The sequence below is a fragment of the Dipodomys spectabilis genome, unplaced genomic scaffold (genome assembly GCF_019054845.1).
Source record: "Dipodomys spectabilis isolate Male_0828 unplaced genomic scaffold, ASM1905484v1 ptg000200l, whole genome shotgun sequence".
NCBI lineage: Eukaryota > Metazoa > Chordata > Mammalia > Rodentia > Heteromyidae > Dipodomys > Dipodomys spectabilis.
This window is the reverse complement of record NW_024870877.1, coordinates 2,767,159-2,788,577: the sequence shown is the minus strand read 5'-3', so window position 1 is coordinate 2,788,577 and position 21,419 is coordinate 2,767,159. Positions and strand designations below refer to the sequence as shown.

Genomic DNA, 21,419 nt, shown 5'->3' with positions numbered 1-21,419 from the left:
TCAAGATTTAGAATATGATAGCGAGATGCTGTATATAATGCTAGGGATGGCTATATCCATAATCATTTCACTCTGAATAGTTTTATACTAAGGTCTCATAGTTTCCCAGTCTCTCCCGAATTAGAAACTCTATTTACACTTCCCACCGTAGCTAGAAAATCCATGTCACAAATCACCATGCCGAGCTCAAAGTTGTTTTTTTTTTAATTCAAGTAAAAGTACTTCCAAAAAGTGACCAAGTAATGAAGCCTTTCTTAATAAAGTATGTGCTTCTTGAAAATACTGTAAGTATTTGGTACCTGGACAAATATTTTTATACTATAAGAAAATAAATGTATTTAGATTCACTAACCATATAAAATTAAGAAATTAATTTTTAAATAGCCACATGTTAAATATTATAAAAGCAAAATATATGTGTCTGAATAATTTACATGTGTAAAAATCAAGCAAAATTAAATTAACTGATCCTAAACTTTGATAAAAGAATTACTCTAAAGAAACAAAAGGAAACATTTAAGCTCTAAATTTGAAATTTAGAAAATAAAATGAAGTAGGGGCTGGGAAGGTAGCTCAGTTGTAGAGCACTTGCCCTGTAAGCATGAAGCCCTGGGTTCGATTCCTCAGCACCACAAAAGCAAAAAGAAAAAAGCCGGAAGTGGTGCTGTGGCTCAAGTGGCTCAAGCGCTAGCCTTGAGCTGAAGAGCTGAGGGACAGGGCTCAGGCCCAGACTTCAGACCCCACAACCGAACCCCTCCCCCCCAAAAAAAGAAAAGAAAATGAAGTATACTCTTTAGTTGACTTAATTAAGTGTAAACGCTCTGTATATCAATTTTATAATAAAAAATGCTTGAACAAAAAAATCAAAAGTACCCATTGATCAATGGCAACAGCAAAAGCATCAATAGTTCTTGTTTTGAGTGTACAAAAATATCCTTGGAATATATAACAATGTTCCTTCCCAAAGAAATGTACTCATTACCTCATTTATGGAACTGTAACCCCTGTGTACATTACCATTACAATAAAGTTAATTTGAAATTAAAAATAAACCAAATAATATACCAACTAAGAATTCTTAGAAGCCATTGGTTAAAAATATTGTAAAAAACTCCCCTAAATATCCAAGGAATATACTTTGATGATACTATTTAAATGCTTCAACTTCAGCAGAAAAGCAAAAAGTTTAAAAAGTGTTACAAAGTAAAGTAATAAATCAGAATATATTACTATTAATAATAAACATATGAATAATTTATAGTGGTAGTCAAATATGTAAGAAATGAGGCAATTTGCCATTCATTTGCACTAAATAAGTGAGAAAGAATTTTCTAGGTCTTTTAAAATTATCATAAGTTTAATGAAGAAATTATTCTGTCACATCATATGATAATGAGACAAAGCTGATATTAGAAAAAAGAACAGATTTATTAAGTTTTTGGATGTTAATGTATATACTTATTTTGGTTGTGGAAAATGTGGGGATTTCAACTTGGGGTATATTGTTCTTGCAGGCCGGCATCATATCTGTGGTTAATTTTAGGATAGTGGTTCCCTTTCCACAAGAACATGCACCTAATCTGTCCTTTTAGCCTTCCCATCATCAATGGCATCAGAGTTGCTCACCAACTTTTCTAGCTTGCTACCTTGACTGGCCTGGATCCTCAGTCCTTCCAATCTTAGTTTCTAGATAGTGCAGGATGGTGGAAATTATCCAATTCACCCAGCTATAGATTGAGAAATAAGTCCACTAAATTTTGGCCTGGGTTCTGTCCTCAAGCCTCCTAAGTAATTAAGAATACACATGTGATACCCTGGTGCCAAGCAGTAAGAATATTTTTAAAGCAAGTAGACATATATATGACTTAGGCTTGTGAATACCTCAGGAAAAGAATAAAAGAGCAGTGAAGCACAGAGGATAGGTAGAATTTTAACTAGCTACTCAGAGGCTGAATAAGCTTAGCTAGCTACTCGGGAGTCTGAGATCTGAAGACCACTGTTCAATCATGAAAATGCAAGTGATTATCTTAAAAGAAAACACACAACAGAATTGTAGCAGTGGCTGAAGTAGTAGACCACTATCCTTGGGCACAGAAGCTGAGGAATAGTTCCCAGGGACTATCAAGCCTCAAGAATGATGAATGCATGCATGAGCATATGCACATGTTCGTGTGCATACTCATACATGCATGCACACATATACAAACACAAATGAGTATTTCAATGTGAAGTTATTTATTTTTTTTACCTTGCTGTACTTTATTTCCTTGTATTAGTTCACAAATTAACAAAATCAGCTAAGGACCTATTTACATAAAATTCATCATGTTTCTCTTAAATCTACTCTCTTTTTGGAAACCTGCTTTTATTTGACCCAAAAGTAAATTATTCAGGAAGTCAATTCATCACTCTCAAGTCTATAGTATTAGATGATTGTTTAGGTTCCTCTTAGCAATATGATTTTTTGAAATCCTGCATCAAGCAATATATTTCTTTCACTAGAAGAGAAACCTCTGTCAAACAATTAATAATAGCTTATTCTCCTCCTGGCATTCATCTGTAGTTTTATTTTCTTCATATATTTCATGATCTCTCTGTGTATGCCAAAGTCTGCGCTTAGCATGTGTATACCATTCATAGATACTGAAATTGCTTTGGAATAAATAATGTTCACCCTGACTATCTTGAAAAAGAATTGGTCTCTTAGCACTTTAGGTAATAACTTGAGGGAAAGAAACAAAAGGAAAAGTGAGGAACAACTCAACACATAGATTCAAATGAAAGAAAACAACCCAAGAAAACAAAAATTAATTCAGTACTCAAGCACCTGCAGGAAATGAAAGATTTAAAAAAAATCAGCAATGACAAGCTTATGAAATTCGTGACTACATGGGAGTGAACTGTTGGGAGGATAGTGGCTAAAGCCCAGACTGAACAGAAAGTTCTGTACACAATGCCATGCACCTGTTATTCTAAATTCCAGGAAGAATAACATAAAGTGCACTGAGACCAAGTTCATACACAAGTAGGAAGCCAGTTTCTACCTGAAAAATAATCAGGATAACTTAGGGCTGGGGGCATGACAAAGTGGTAAGACCCATTTAAGGGGCACAAAACACTCAATTCAAACTCTAGTATTAGGGGTAAAAAAAAAGCTATGATTAAATAATTAGAACAATTGTAATACTTGAGTATTTGAGTGGAGAAAAATCCATTAGAGAGATAGAATGAACCCAAGTTCCAATGCTACTTTAGTGATAATGTTTAGTGGTACTTGAGACAAAACAGAGTTACCTTGCAAATGAGCATGGATGTGCATTTGGGTAATGGAAATACTCTACTTACAGAGGTGTAAATTAGATTTTTTGGGTAGATTGTAGTTCTTGAACTAAGAGCTTGGGTGATGTCCTTGAGCTTTTTCTCTCAAGGTTACCACTCTAATACTTTGAGCCACAGTTCCAATTCTGATTTTCTCTTGGTTGTTTGGAGATAAGAGGCTCATGGACTTTCCTGTCCAGGATGGCTTCAAACCATGATCGTCAGATCTCATCCTCCTGAGTAACCAGGATTCCAGGCATGAGCCGTCGATGTTTTTAATAATTCAGTAATTTGTATAGTTACAGAAGTTATAAATTATCATTGTAACCTGTGTAATATATGTGTATCTATAGATCAATGCATACAGTTAGAAATATATTGACATATTTTTGCATCTACAGTAGATTTATGAAATCATCCTTCATTATAAAATAAAATGGAAACAAATTTAATAAGGAGCAAAACAAAGGGAATTGTTACACGTTACTACTTGTTGAATGGAAGATGAATTGTGAGAATCAGTTTGGGAAAACCATCTCTACTTTAACAAAATGGATAATCGCTATTAATTTCAATCAACTTTGGTGGGGTGGAGTATTGAATGAGGGGGCGGGGGGAGGCTGGGAACGGATGTGAAGGGTAAACAAAGGAGGAGGCTGCAATGCTTGATAAGAAATGTACTCATTATCTTGCCCATGTAATGGTTTGGTTAAGTTTCATCAATTTCAAAAATGCCAGTCCATCCTTTGTGTCCCTATAATTTTTTTCACAATACAAAGCAACAGCAATATCTTACTTTAAAAATTCATGGATTCCATGGTATTCTTCCAAGTGAATTGCCTGACTCTGATGTCAAAATGTATTCAAGAGTTTTTTGTATACATCTATAATGATTTCTGCAGAGTTTGTGATTTTCTAATCAGAAATAATTTTAACTTATCTGTTGAAATGAATAGTATAGAAACTAAAGATGTCCCTAGTGCTTTTGGGAAAAAATATATCTATTTTTGTACAATATCCATAATCTATTTCATTCGCTCCTAGATATAATATTTTGAATTCTACATTTTTATATAATGTACAGTTTCATTAATAAATGTGTCCTTTCAGATTGCATTCCATATAGAAGAAGTTTAAGATTCCTTTTTTCCTTATATTATTTCTTTGGGATAAATTGACAATGTTATCTAATTTCAAGTTTTGTAAAGGTTATGCTATGTAAAGGCCTTTCTAAGGTGAAGATTTAATACACTGATGTCAAACTAAACTTTAATTCTATGAATTACATGTATTGTTACACTTGTATTTTTGTAATCAACTTTTTAATAACTGTTTTTATATTTCTTGCATCAGAAGAATGAAATATATGGAATACTTCACAAATTTTCATATCATCCTTGTGCAAGTTCCATGTTAATCTCTGTATTATTGTAATTTGGGTAGACCTGCTGCTGAAGCATGTAGTACCCTCTAAATTTAAGTACTTAATGATGCAATCTTTATACAGGCATATATCCATGGTTGCCTATTTGTAACAAGGAACCCTTATTGTTCCTTAAAATGCGATTGATCTTATTTCTCTAAAATTCTGTGTATAGTGGAAAAGCTTATATCATTTGGTCGATTGCTCATATTTACAATTTTTTGTCAATGACTATTTTGTCGTTTTCATTTCAAATTTGATCATACTTTGAAGCCTTTACAGCTAATTCCAAAGGTGATGGCTTTTCAAGTACTTATTTATCAACTGAGTTAGCTTTGTAGAGCTAATGGATTCAAAGTAAGCCTTGCTTGAGAGCTACTTCTAAACTTCTGCAGCTTAACATTTCCCAAATGAGGTCTTGCTGGGACAAATGTCTACCTGAACCTTTACCCTTCTTCCTTGTAGGAACAGACCAACCAAAATATCTTACCCTGACAGCATAGATTGTCTTACTGGAACAAAACTAATCTTAGTTACAAGGGATCATAGAGAGATGAACAGTTCAGACAGAATTGTTCAGAATGGAAGGTATTTTGTCAAAATATAATTGTTTATTATACTTATCATTTCAAAAGTAGCTAAAGCCAAGAAGGTGAAAAAATTTTCATATGCATGATTACCTACTCTCCTGGCCTGTCTAGCATCCAACCAGGCAGGAACTTACACTACTGACTCTCTATCAACAAATATTTCCATAGCTCCTGGAAAAGTCCATATGTTTCTCCTCGATATTAGGCCTTAAATTGGTAATGTTTTAATCACAGTGTTTCCTCTTGCCTCTAGGCTGTAAATCTACAAATGGTAAAGCTTTAAGTCTAACTCTACCAAACACTGAGGTAGAGATAATGTAATAATACTTTAAAACAGAGTTGCCTTTGATTCCCTAACCACAACACAACAATGCAAAACAATTTTTATATTATATATACTTATATATTTTATATTTGTAAATATAAAATATGTGCTGATTTTAAATTTCACACAGTGAATCTTACTAGAATTGATAATTTGACAAATATATTGACATTTATTCCGATAAATAGAATGGAATATAAATAATTAGATTTAGGATATATATTAGAATATAAAAAGTATCAATGCAATATCTTCGGTATAAACTTGTGATAAGTTCTAAGTGTTTGTTATCTTCTGAATTCACATGGTAATATAACAGTATTGTTTTCTGCTAATCTATAAGGGATTTTACTCTGATGCTCTGTTTATTGTTTTAACTCGCTGGTCCCAAATTTTTTTCTCCATATTTCTGAAGCATTCTTACTGATTATACACAAATTTTGCTGATATGATGTCTAAAAGCTATCATTCTTCTGAAGGACCCACGGATCCGAGGATACAAGTTCCCAGTTATCTGTATCATCAGATAACAAGGGCAAGACTTCTCACATAGGCCCATGCAACATGCCAAAAGAAAATAATTGAAGACATCTCAATTTCTCATTTCCTATAATTTCAGGACCCCAATTCCTTACAAGAATTAGCAGAATTCAATTGTGAAATGCAAGGCAAGTTAAAATGAAAGACGAGATCACAAAATCTGAGAGAAAGTACGGTAATTCAAACTTTCAATTTACAGATGACCAGCCCATATGAGTGAACAAAATTACAAATGAACAAGATTATTTTCAATACCCCTCTCCTAATGATTAATGAAAGATTTCAGTGCAGCCAAAAAATAGTTTCTGAAATGATAGATCCATAATTGCCCTACCAAGCCTAGGAATACTTGATTTAAAGGTCAAATATAATTTAGAAAAACATTAACTGAGAAGATCCTTAGTGCTTCAAAACACTGGCACTTCAGTAAAACTAGCTTCTGTAGTATAAAAAAATGTTGTCATTCTCAAACCAAAGATAACCTATATTTAATCTCCTGAAAGTATATTCATTTTCAAACTATTTAAAATCACATTTGCCAAAATAACACTTGACAAGTAGATGATAGTGACATTACAAGGTTTTCAAGTGTAGGGAGCTAGTTACAATAGAGTTGATTTACGTACCCAGCACCAATAGCAAACAAGTTCAACCATTCATTAAAGTGTAGAAATAGTACTCCCCACCATTTGTGTTGTTCAGTAGGTGACTTCCAGAAATGTGTTAAATAGATCAGCCTCCCATATTTCAAACCCAAATATAAGCTAATAAAGTAAATTTCATCACATAAGAAGGTACATTTTAAAAAGTCACTAATAGTTGCCTTATCATGTGTTGTTTTATATTTTCCCTATCTGTCTAACATAGTAAGAAATATGACTTTAAGTTTTGAATATGGGTACTGATGAGAGATGTGACAAAAATAAAATCTGTCTTTTATTTCTGTCATATTCCTCTAAGTAGTAAATTTTAGTTTTCTTCTTTTTCCAAAACTTATAGGTAGTAGAAAAATTATCCTATGTAAAATAAAATAATCATACACCATTGTACAAAGCTATTTATAAAAACTGGTAGTTAGGAATAAATTCTAAGCCATTTTTAAATTTTCTTGTTGACTAAAGATTAATCTTCCAAATGAACGAGAATAAAATCATGTCTAAGTGCTTCACATCTCCAGTCTTGCAAATTGTTATTGCAGATGAATGAATTATGGAAATATAAGCTGACATCAGTTCAAGTATATGTGGGAGTGAAACTCCATGGAATGTACATAAACCTTTCAAAGTATTAACAGGCAGTTTAACAGAATGACTATCAGGAAATTGAAACCAGAGAGGAACAATAGTAAAGAATTAGAATGAATGAAAAATGGAACAAGGGGCAAGTACAGCTAGAATACTCAATGTACATATGTAATAAAGGAAGTGCTAAATCTGAACTCAATCTTGGAGAAAGAGTTGGTTGACACTGATAGAAGGAGTGACTCTGATCCAGGAGCATTAGACAATTAGATGGACATATTTAATTGTAACACACTTGCACAACCTTTTGAAATTCAATTAAAAGAAACAACAAACAAAAACACACAAAAATGACAACCAAACAGCAATCTCTAGAGAGTATGAATATGACCTCTCAAAATTTTAAGCAGTTAATGAAGGGCAGTCTTTGGAAAAGCAAACAAACTGTTCAAAGAGGGCAGTTTGGGGTAGGGGAGAATTTTGACCAGGTTTAAAAAAATTGTCTAAGGTTATAAATCACCTATATCTTCTGCAAATATATTCTTCTGCGAGTGCTTTGTCTGAACTGGATACTCCAGTCCTGAGTCACACTTGATAGCTTGTGAAGACAGAATGGAAGAAACAAGATCAAGAACCTATTACTCCACTGGAGAGAAAACAGTCCTCTCTGTTTTCTCTCAATCTCCTCACTACTCCATTTTCATACTTTTAATAACGTCAAGTGATTTTGAATTATATCTTTCCTTCCTTGTTCTCACAAAGTAATTGTTTAAAATAATTCATTAAATATTATTTGCCATTATTTTCTATCATGCTGTTTACTTGTTCAAGCAAGTCCATTAAACTTCCCCTTTTCATTTGGTTGCCACGAAAATCCGACAACTATGTTAATGAGGATCAACGCTAATGCAAAACTTTGTCTCCAAAAATCCAGTCCAAGAACCTATAATCACAAATATTTAGCTATAATTTTTTCTTTTTTCTTTTACCTTGAAATCTTCTTGTGTCTAAAGTGCCCACAAAAATAAGTACTCCACCACTTTTTGGTTCAATCACTTCTAACCTCAAAGATATATTTTGCTAACAAGATGCTGAGAGGAAACCTAAGAATACTCCACTTTTATCTTCTCTCTTAAAACTTTTATCTTCTCTCTTAAGACTCTCCTTAGATACCATATCAGGAACAGTGAAGTTATTCTTTGCAAAATTATTTCAATAGGTTATTTTCCTCTTGGTCTTGTATTTGCTCAACAAGATGTATGGAGAAGAATAGAGTTAAATCACCAATTCCTTGGATGATATTGTCTGTTACAAAGGACAATACTTCTATGTCCTACTTCTATGTCCTCCTCTTAGCTCTTGCCTGATTTCCAATTAATCACAGGTTCTTGGCTTCAATTCTAGTGAAGCTGAAGCACTATAAAGCGTCCCCCACTGCTACATCTTCATGGTTTATCTTTGAAAACTCTTTTATTTGGAGGTGGAATTTATTTTCATGTCTTCATTCAATTTGTTCTGCATTATACTGAGCCAAATAAGCTCTGTAAAATCACTTTAGATAGCAAAAACATTAACACAATCTATATCACTATATAAAAATGTTTTGGCCCCCTCCACTGCTGAAACCAAAACGCTTAGCTAGGGCTTCTAATAACGTGTTTTCTTACCTTTTCTATTTGCTCAATTCTTTTCTGATCCCCAAACTTTTTGCCTTACGTAATAAAAGAAGTTTTCACTATCTCATGTTAATAAGAATATTATATTTTTGAGCTACTTAGAAATGTGAAATCATTGAAGTATTCAATCAGATTTTTTTCTGTGTTTCAGTGCTTCACGTGCAAAGAAATTGTGGAAAGTATTAAAACAGAGACGTGTAAACTCAATACGTTCTTTCATTGTGGAGGACACTTTCTCCCTAAATATTTTGACCCAAATAATATTTTTAAGAGAATTACTGTTTAGTAATTAAAGGTCAATTCACAAATTTTGATGTCTTATTTTTTAAAAAAAAAAAAACTTTGAATTTAAATTCCACTACCACCTTATTTCACACAGTAAGAGTATATTTCCTAGGTAAGGACAATTCTCATGGGAATCTACAGGATTTACAGCAAGGTTTGTGAGGTTTGTTTGTTTACTGTGAAAATGAGCCACCTTACCCACATTGCTCCCTCTCAGCTAAGTCTCCATGGATTTCTTTGCATGAAAGCCTATTTTCCCAGGCAATTTTAAATTTTCTTAATAGGCTAAGTTAAAAGTTATAACAATTAAAATTTACCTGTCATAATTTTAAAACACTTTTGAAATTCCTTTATCAGAATCGCAAATTTACCAATCCTAATTCCACGTTTACCATCAAAAACAGTTAACATGTTTTTTTCATTATATAGTATCCATGAAACTATTATTTTCCAGTAGCTTTGTTATGCATATACATGAACATATAAGCTGATGCTGAGCAAAATGAATTCCAAGATATGGAAAGAAATATTTATTTGCAGTTGTTGTTTTTAATGTACTATGTGATTTCTATTTTCCTTGGGTTTTTCCCCTATGGTATAACTCCTACTGTGTTTGATTTTGGTACCCTGTGTATTGTGTATACATTTACCTTAATAGGGGAAGGGAAGAGGAACAACAAAATGGCGAGACAAAGGACGAAAGGAAAACCAATGCAATAGCAATACTCAGAAGACAATATGTTGGAAATGTACATTACAACGTGTGAGGGGTTTGGGTGTGAAGGAAAAATGTGAGAAAAAATGAGAGAGGGCATAACAAGTTTGGAAAGTTATGTATTCAGTGCCTTACAATTGCTAACCCACTGCACATCACTTTCACATTAAAATTAAATTTAAAAAATAAGCTGCATGAAATAAAATTTCACTGTATTGGTATAGTAAATATTATTCTTTATATAGTAACTTTTTAAAAAATCAGTACTATTTGGCATATAATTTGAATTAATTACCCCTTCTTTATCAGAGGGCCATCAACTTGAATGTTATCCAACTAGGTAATTTTTTCACAATATACTTGCCAATATTTTCACAAAAGAATAAATTAGTACTTTTTCATACTAAAAGCGAAAACCATTTAATTCTAAGGAAACCCATAACTTTTAAAAGTAAATAAGTTGTTAAGAGGACAGAATATGTGTGTTCTTCAAAATTCCTATGACTAATAACAACTCACTTTCAAATTCTCAACATTCCATACCTGAGAGATTCAAAATAGTACCTGTTTGCATGTTATGTAATTCTGCAATAGATTCATTTTCCAATGGGGTGTTACAGATTGAGAAGTGAACAGAAAAATAGCCATATTCTGGTATAGGATAAAGCAATAAAGCATCGGTTATAATTAATTCTTCAAGAGTAAGCAATTGTTTACCAGATTAAGCTATTATTTCTATGACCATCAATCCCAAAATTTATGCCATAAAATCATCCTAGACCAACAGTTTCCAACTTGTAGGGTGCACCTCAAAATTCCCTTAATTCACATCACAAATAGCTTATCTCTATTGGGAAAAATACTACACCTTGCTAATGTGATGCCCTCCATGTTCTGGAAAGAACACCACAATATACTGGGTTGCATCATTTTTCCTCCACTGGTATTCTTGCAAATATTATTTATATTTATACTTTTTCACTATCATAGATATTCAGGATGCTAAGATTGGAAGATTACAGTTCAAAGCCCACCCAGGCAGGAAGGTTCCCTAGATTCTTATCTCCAATATACTTTTCAGCAAAAGCCAGACACAAGTGGTACTGAGGTTGAAGTGGTAGGGCACAAGCCTTCAGCTTAACAGGCTCAGAGACAGTGTCCAGGTCGAGAGTTCAAGCCCTATGACAAAGCAATAAAACAAAAACAAAATTAAAAACAAACCCAAATCCTAGCATTTTTCTCACTGTATACAGAGGCACGTAATTAAGGAAATTGCTTCCTGTGCTACATACAGGTAGAAGAAAGAAGATGTCACACAATTATTCTCTTCATACCATGTTATATTAAAGCATCAAAAACTGCTTTTTCTAAATTTATAAATTAATATCTTCAATTTCTTGGCAACTCGGTCTACATTATTCACATTATCATTTTCTACATGAACAGTTAGAATTATCTATTAACTGAGTTCTAATTGTAACTCGCTTGAAACAATATGCTAGGTAAATAGAATGCAAGAAATATCTGTAAATTTGTCAATTAAACCCTCTACCTAAAAATAATTTTGTAGTATCCTATAGAATATGAAATTACAAATGAAACCAAAATATTTTTTGAAGTCTAAACTGTAATTTAGCAAGATCTATAAAGACCTACATTAGGTGATCTTTGCTATTCCTCCAGGCTTAAGCTTTTGTAATCCTTCATCCTTTCCTTGGAATCTAACAGAATGATGATTACTTACTTTTTCAAATTTTGGATGGGAATCATGAACCACTTTGCATCTAGGAATGTTCTGTAATGAAGTGCGCATTTAAAACAAAACTGAGGAGGGGCTGGGAAGGTGGCTCAGTGGTAGAGCACTTGCCTCGAATGAATGAGGCCCTGGGTTCAATTCCTCAGCACAACATAAGCAAAAAGGAAAAAAAGCTGGAAGTGGCACTGTGGCTCAAGTGGTAGAGTGCTTGCCTTGATCTGAAGAGATGAGTGACAGTGCCCAGGCCCAGAGTTCAGGCCCCACAACTGGAACCAAAAAAAAAAAAAATTAAAAAAAGAGTTAAAAAATAAAAAATAAAATAAAACACAACTGAGGATTATATACCAGTTGTATTTCAATAGAAAACTTGGCTTCTCAAAACATAATGAAGAAATTAGCCCAAATTTCCAACTGTGTATTCCTTTCTTGTTTGGTTTGTTTTATTAAGACAAAATTATACTACCTGGTCCAGGGAAGGTATCAGTACTAATTCCAGTCTCTGATCTCCTGTCAGTTTGAGTGCTAGAATTCAAGGCTTGTATCACATTGCCCCACCATAGTTTCTTGGTTTATTTATTTATCTGTTTGTTTGTTTATTTATTTATTTTTGGGTCCTGTAATGGGGCCTGAACTTTGGGCCTGGATGCTGTCCCTCAGCTCTTCAGCTCAAGGCTAGTGCTCTACCACTTGAGCCACAGAGCCACTTCCGGCTTTTTTCTTTTTGTTATGTGGTGCTGAGGAATCAAACTCAGGGCTTCATGCATGCAAGGCAAGCGCTCTACCACTGAGCCACCTTCCCAGCCCCTTCTTGGTTTATTTAATCTAGATACAGACTATCAATTCTGAACTTCTCCCGTGATATTATCCACTAGACTTCTCAGACTGTCCATGCACTATTTTCAAAGATGTTCTAACATTTGACACAAGGTATGAACATTTTCAAATGCACCTGCAGGGTCTCTGATTCATTCCTCCATGGATCCAGTCCCTTTAATATTGATTACTTGACTCTCTTACTATCTCTGGTCCCTACTTATGTAATATTCTCAAACTTTTTTGAAGAAAGTTCACTGGAGGGCTTTCTAATATTAAAAATTATCACTTGATTCTAGTCTTACTCAGGACATACTTTCTATTGTTTTCTAACTTTTCTACATATTCTGAGAGTTGCTTCATTTGTGTATATGTGTGTGCACATATAAGTGCCTCTGTGTGTATGTGTATGTTTATATGTATGTATGCAAAAGCCTCAAGTTCTTATTCATCACTCTTGCTCATGACTGTTATTCCATCACCTGAGCCATTCTTCCAATCTAGCTTTTGGCTGGTTAATAATGTCTCAAACACTGTTCTGCCCAGGCTGGATGCAATCTGAACTTCCCAGACTCCTTTACATACTTAGGTTTCATTTATCCAGTCGAAACATCTTTTAAACTACAAACATTTTTGTGAGTGTAAAGTCTAAGCTGTAGCCCAGATTTTTAACTCAAGAATTCATATAAAGATAGATGAACATACACATTACATATGCTGAATGTACACTGTTAGAAATGTGATCCTAAGCTGGGTGGTGGTGAGATCTGAGGATTGGGGTTCAATGCCAGCCCAGGTAGGAAAGTCCAGGAGACTCTTTTCTCCAATTTACTGCAAGAAAACTGGAAGCCGCACTGTGGCTAAAGTGGTAGAGCATTAACCTTGAGCGGAATAGCAGAGGGACAGTGCCCAGGCCCAGAATTCAAGTGCCAAGACCACCACCAACAAAAAATATATAAGTAAAGGAAAGAACAAAATGTGATCTTATCCACCAGTTGATGGCTAGTATAATCCCTGCTCTCTCAAGATGGAATTTTTTCCTTATTAAATCCATGCTCTTATATCTGACTTGCATTGGAAACAGAATTATTCTTCCATTCCAATTTCTACAAAGTTGTGTCATTAGCAAGCGTGATTAGGAAGGGAGTGGCCTCATACTTCCTGTTCCACGTAGGAATAATGCTTTCTCTATATCACTCTCATAAATCTACATACTGGAATTGGCTTTATTGTTTCAATGTGGTCTTAATTGTGGAGTCTTCTATAGTGTATTGAACCCTTATATTTAAACACAAAATTTCTCTTTCTCTTATTATTGCTATAGTTAACACGAGTTAACAAATTTATGTACACTTGGGAAATAATGTGCAGCATATACACTCACAAAAAAATGATCTGAGAAACTTCTTCCTCTTTAAAATTCACTTTAATTTACAGAGAATTTACAAATTTTGAATTCAATATACTCATGAATAATGTATTTATAAGAAATATAAATTTCATATTTTCTCTTTACTAAGTTGTCTCTGAAACACGTGTTACATCAGGTCCAAATGTGTTCTTGTATTATTTCGATGAAGCCAGAAATCATTCATTATACCTCAAGCAGCACCATAGATTGTTTCTGGAAGTAACTGTTACTTGATGTGGAAACTGATCCCAGTAGAGGAATGGAACATAGAGGATTGACAAAGTTCAAGTTAACTTGTGCTTTCCTTTTTACTGTAAAAGAAGAGAATCTGAAGGCTTGAAGGAAACTCTGTCCCTGACTTTTTCTAGTGTGTGTTTTTACTTATATATAATTTTTCTGTGAACTTCTAGTTGAGAGTATTACAAAAAGATATAATGTGCCATTTGATGGCCAGCATAGAACAAAAAAGAAATAACGTTGTTTTAAATATGTTCTTCTGCAGGGGCTCGGAAGTTGGCTCTGTGGTAGAGCACTTACCTTGCATGCCTGAGGCCCTGGGTTAGGTTCCTCAGCACCACATAAGCAAAAATAAGCCAGAAGTGGTGCTGTGGCTCAAGTGGTAGAGTGCTAGCCTTGAGTTGAAGAGCTGAGGTAAAGTGCCCAGGCCCAGAGTTCAGGCCCAAGACTGGACCCCAAAAATATTCTACTGCAAAGAAACAAAGACATGGATGTTTTATAGTGTTTTTTTGGATGGATATTTCACCCCTGAGATGATTCTTTTGTTGCAGGAGTCAGTTATCAATTACTTTAGTTTGGTCCTGAGTTCTCCAGAGCAATAAGGATTCCAAAAAAGCATCCAGTGCGTATGATCAGCAAAAGGAGCCACTTCTCAGACCAATACTCCTTTAAGGAGGGTCCCAATGAAATATCTGGTTTTTTGTTTGCTTTTGTGTTTAGCATGTGTTGGTTCTGGGGCTTGAACCCAGAGGCTGGACCCTGTCCCTGAACAGTTTTCTTTCCTGCTCACCTACCCCCAAAACTAGTACTCTACTGCTTGAACCAAAACTCCACTTCTGGCTTTTTTGCTGTGTAATTACAAATAAGAGTTTGGCAGACTTTCCTGCCTGGTTTGGCTTTAAACTAAGATAGTAAGAAAGCCAAGTGACATCAACTATATAGACTTCTCTTTTCAAACGAGAAATATTAGATGAAGTTTATTGTAAAGCTAATATTTTACAAATTTTTTTCTTTCTTTATTATTGTGAGCATACCGTACAGAGGATTTACAATTACATGGGCAAGATAACGAGAACATTTCTTATCAATCATTGTTGCCTCCTCTTTGTTTCCCCTTCCCATCCCTTCCCATATTCCCCCCTCCCGATCCTCCCCCCCACCAAAGTTGTAAAGTTCGTTTTTCGACATAACGACTTGTACATCTCATTGTTGAAATGAGTCCACCTGTATCCCTAGTTAAATGATTTGTTTTTAGAACATATGTCCAGAAAAGAATCCATAACATAACTCAGCAAAAGTAGGTGCACTGAATCATTTTGGAATTTTTTTGTTTGGGAAGATTATTGAACTTGTCATTCCTTTTGGGGAAACTTAAAGTCATATTTCACCTTTTTTGTTGGTTGTGGGGCTTGAACTCTGATCCTGGGTGCTAAGCTAGAGCACTACCTCCGGGTTTCTGGTGGTTAATTGAAGGTTAGGGTCTCATGGACTTTCCTGACCAGGCTAGCTTTGAACCATAATCCTCTGGTCTCAACCTCCTGAGTATCTAGGATTACAGGAGTTAACCACCAGCACCTGGCTCATATTTGCATTTATGTGCACTGAATGACACTGTGTAGACAAAGAATGGAAATTTTAACCACATGATATTGCAGCATTTCAGAAAAATTGAAGTAGCAATAAAAATGTCCTCCTTTCCATTTTGTTACATTAATGACTGATGAGCTATGGGACCCTTACATTAGCATCCTCTGCCATCTGTATAGGTGTATTTAGTATCAGGAAATGTTCATAGAGAAATATAGAAAGAATAAGATTTTTAGAAAGCAAAGGAGATAAGGTATGAAAGAATAGCATAGAAGGAGATACATTTATCACACAGAGATTAAGAGCTAGCCTAAGAGATTTAGAATGCTAAAGGCAATGAGGAAAAGCCTAGCTGACAACTAGTTCTACAATAACCAAAAATGGTTCTCAGGAACAGTTTCTGGTATACCTTAATTACTATCATTTATTCCTTCTATCTGGAGTTATTCCTTATTTTCTTTCACAGCTATTAATTAGCCTCTGCATTTTTGGTGCCATAACTGACCAAAAAGATTTCAAAATCACACATAGCCTACCATTCTCTTTGTGATTAGCAGTGATGACACAAATCCTGGAATGGTTGAATTTCCAGAATTTAACTTTACCTGATATCTAAGCACATCCCTGGAATTAATTGCTGTGAATTAATGAACAAGACTTTTTTCAACACAGTATACTCATATAAGTAAAGTACATGAATTAGGAACTGTTGTCAGGTGTCAGTATGGAAGGAGCAATTATATATTCCAAGTGTGGGTTATTTATTTTGCATTTACTAACTGAATATTTTTGTTTTGTTTTGATTTGATTTGTTTTTGTTCTTTTTGCCAGTCGAGGGGCATAAACTCAGGGGTAGGGAATTTTCCTGAGTTTTTTTTCTTGCTCAATGCTAGCTCTCTATTATTTGAGGCACAGCACCACTTCCAGTGGTTGTGTGTGTGTGTGTTACTAAGGAATTGAACCCAGGGTTTCATGGATGCTAGGCAATCACGGTACCATGAAGCCACATTCCCAGAGCCCTAAATAACTTTCTTAAGATGGCATTACATTTTCATTCTGTAACCATGTATCATAATTTTGGCCAGGTGCTCGAAAATGATGTAGAAAACAATACAATACAATAAGTCTAGTAAGGCTGGATGGACAATGAATAACTGTTATGGTCTAGCCAGGGAACAGAAGGGCTTATCTCATGGAGCTGTTTCAACAAGCTGAGGAGACAGCTCCTGACCCACAGCCAACCTCCAGAATGAGAGGGCCAACCTTGGGTTCCAGTCACATGGGGATGCCGGGTCCCCTCCTCCAGAACCCATTCGACCAGTTCTTGTGAAAGAGAGATAGAAAATAAGTCAGAATTACAATTAAGTCTGGTGTCAGTGGCTCAGAATTCTAATCCTAACTACACAGGTATGAGGATCATGGTTCATAACCAGCCCAGGCAGGAACGTCTGTGAGACTCTTATCTCCAAAGAACCACCAGAAAATCAGAAGCAGTGCTTTGGGTTCAAGTGGTAGAACACTAGCCTTTTGCTGAGGCTCTTGGGACCATCGCCCATGCCTAGAGTTCTAGCCCCACGACTGACAAGAAGTGGACTTCCTACCACAAGAAGCAGACTGAATAGCACCCATTGTCCTAGGGAGCATGGTAGCAAAGTCAGGAAGAGCTTCTTCTGAAGTTGAAGTCATAAGTAGGTCACCTGGATTCTCTCTGCCTTGGTATCTCCAGCTGCAAAACTCAACACAGTGAAGGAGCCTCTTCCTCATGGGGATAGGGTAATGATAAGAGAGAGCCATGTTTTGTTTCATAATCCCACATCTGTTGCATAATTAATAACAGGCTCCGCCTGAGCCCTTTCTAGCTATCTTCCTGTCATTTCCTCACAGAATTGCCGAGAACCTTATCTGAAGACTGCTCCTTCTGTTCCTAGCCATGCTCCAGAGATCCCTCTGTATAAATCCCTTGTTTCCTCACAACTGTCCTGTGAGGAGAATGAGGTCTGATTGTTACGAACCTACCCTGAGCTTCACCTGTGGTCAAGAATCGTCTGCTGTGATTTTTCTCCTACTCAAACTGACTTAAGAAACCATTCTAGCCACAGGAAAATCAAACACAAGTAGACCAGAGCCTCCAACAAGAGACAGGTTAAGAACACAAGGGAGATACAGGATCTTCCCATCCCCCACAAAAAAAATCAAAGAACTCTTTTCTTGTACCTTTTATAACTTTTTTTCTAAAAAAATTTTTTTTTTAATTTTTAACTTTAATTTTTTTCCATTAATTTTTTTCTTCCTCTCATAATTTTTATTTTTGGGGTATATTTGTTTGTACTTTTTTATCTCTTTTCAGAAACATTGTAGTAATACCTTGCATTCTCTCAGGACACAAGGGAAAAGAAATTAAAACTCAACAGGAAAAGCCACCAGAGAAAATCCTGTAACACACTGGAACAACACACTTCTGAATCACGAGTGGGTCATGGAAGAGATTAGAAAAGAAATTCAAATGTTGATGAACACACAAATTACCAGCTCCTTTGGGACACAGCAAAGGCAGTACTCACAGGCAAGTTTATAGCTCTGAGTTCATACATCAACAAATTGGAGTGATCTGAAACCAACCATTTAATGAGACATCTGAGTCTCCTTGAAAAAGAGCAGCAAGATGATCCCCAATCCAGTAGATGGTAAGAAAAAATTAAAATTAAATCATAATTAAATGAATTAGAATCCAAAAAAATCATAGAAAGAATCAACAAAACAAAGATTTGTTACTTCCAAAAAACTAACAAAATTGACAGACTCTTAGCAAATCTTATCAGAAAAAGAAGAGAACACACCCAAATAAATAAACTCAGAGAGGAGAATGGAAACATCACCACAGAAAGAACCAAGATTCAGAACATTATAAGGGAATACTTCTCAAAACTTTATGCTAATAAATTTGAGAACTTGGCAGAAATGGACCTTTTCCAAGCAAATATTGACATGCCAAAACTAAACCAAGATGAGTTATATCATCTTAACAGGCCCATATCAAGCATTGAAATAGAAACATCAATAACACACCTCCCATCTAAGAAAATCCCAGGACCAGATGGCTTTACAGCATAATTTTATAAGCCCTTGAAAACACAGCTCACACCAATACTCCTCCAAATCTTCAATGAAATTGAAAGAGAAAGTTCACTACTGAACTCATTCTATGAAGCCATAATAACCCTCATGCCCAAACCAGGCAGGGACACATCACAGAAAGATAACTATAGACCCATTTATTTGATGAACATTGATGCAAAACTTCTCAACAAAATTTTGGCCAATCAACTTCAACAATACATCCAAAAAATTCTACACCATGATCAAACAGGATTCATTTCAGAGATGCAAAGCTGGGTCAATATACGCAAACCAATTAATATAATTCATCACATCAACAGGAGCAAAGATAAGAACCACCTGGTTATCTCAATAGATGCAGAAAAAGCATTTGACAAGATCCAACGCCCCTTTATGATGATGGTTCTGGAAAAATTAGGAATCCATGGAACTTTCCTCAATACAATAAAGACTATACATGACAAACCTACAGCCAGCATTATACTTAATGGTGAAAAACTAAACCATTTCTTCTTAACTCAGGAATGAGACAAAAATGTCCACTCTCTCCATTTCTCTTCAATCTAGTATTAGAATGCCTAGCTACAGGAATAATACAAGATGCAAACCTAAAGGGGATCCAAATAGGGAAAGAAGAAGTAAAACTCTCCGTCTTTGCAGATGTCATGATCTTGTATTTAAAGAATCCCATAGACTCCACTCCCAAATTACTCAGGCTGATTCAAAACTTTGGCAAAGTAGCAGGGTATAAAATTAACCCCCCAAAATCAATGGCTTTTCTGTATACCAACAATGAGAAAAGTGTGGCTGAAATTAGGAAAGCATCTCCATTCATAATAGCCCCACAAAAAATAAAATACTTACGAATTAACTTAACCAAAGAAGTGAAGGAACTCTATGATGAAAACTTTAAAAACCTGAAAAAGGAAATCAAAAGAGATCTTAGAAAGTGGCAAAAAACTCCCATAATTATGGATTGGAAAGATTAACATCGTGAAAATTGCAATTCTTTCCAAGGCTCTCTATAAATTCAGTGCGATACCTATCAATATTCCAGCCTCATTCTTCAAGGAAATAGAAGAAGCAATCCAATAATTCATAGAGGACAATAAAAGACCCCGAATAGCAAAACGATCCTCAACAGAAAAAAACTGTGCTGGAGGAATCGCTTGGTACTGGCATAAGAACAGACCTCAGGACCAATAGAATAGAATTGAAAACTCAGAAATGAACCTACAGATATATAGCCAACTACTCTTCGATAAGGGAGCTAAAATAATAGAATGGAAGAAAGACAGCCTCTTCAGTAAAGAGTGCTGGCAAAATTGGTTAACTACTTGTAGAAAACTAAAGCTAGATCCTTATATATCACCCTGCACCAGAATCAACTCCAAATGGATCAAAGACCTCGGAGTCAAAGCAGACACTTTGAAAACATTGCAGCATGGAATAGGAGAAATCCTAGGTCTCCTTGGCGCAGGTTGAATTTTTTTTTAATAGAGACCCAGAAACAAAAGAAATCAAAGAAAGGTTGGACAAATGGGATTGCACGAAGTTGCCGAGCTTCTGCATGGCAAAGGACATAGCTTGCAAGATCAATAGAAAGCCCACGGATTGGGAGAAAATCTTCACTAGCCATACTAGGGACAAGGGTTTCATATCTAAAATATCCTTGGAACTTAAAAAATTAAATCCCCCAACAACAAATCTTCAAAGAAACAACTGCCCAATAAATAAGGCTAAAGCCTTAAAGAGAAACTTCTCTGAAGAGGAAAGAAGGATGGCCAATAGACAAATGAAGAAATGCTCAACCTCTCTAGCCATAAAAGAAATGCAAATCAAAACAACATCGAGATACCACCTCAGCCCAGTTAGAATGGCTATAATGAAGAACACTGATAACAGCTTCTGGAGGGGATGTGGACAGAAAGGAACCTTACTGCATTGTTGGTGGGAGTGTAAATTTGTTCAACCACTTTCGAAAGCTGTATGGAGGTTCCTCAAAGCACTCAACATAGAGCTCCCCTATGATCCAGCAATCCCACTTGTGGGCACTTACCCAAATGTTTACAAAGAAGACCACAATAAAGCTACCAGCACAACTATGTTTATTGCAGCCTTTTTTACCATAGCTAAGATATGGAAGCAACCCAGATGCCCTTCGGTAGATGAATGGATCAAGAAAATGGGTTATATATACACAATGGAATTCTATGCCTCCATCAGAATGAATGACATTGCTCTATTTGTTAGGAAATGGAAAGACTTGGAAAAAATTATATTAAGTGAAGTAAGCCAGAACCAAAGAAACATAGGTCCCATGTTTTCCCTTATTTGCAATAACTAGTATATATCTGAGTCAAACATAAAAGTTCAGATAAATTC

The 21,419-nt window shown here is 35.2% G+C and overlaps 1 pseudogene; it reads right to left on the bottom strand.

Moving 5' to 3' along the window:
• Positions 1–4,678: 4,678 nt before the first annotated feature.
• On the bottom strand, positions 4,679–4,778 carry LOC122121989 (annotated as a pseudogene).
• Between the last annotated feature and the right edge of the window lie 16,641 nt (positions 4,779–21,419).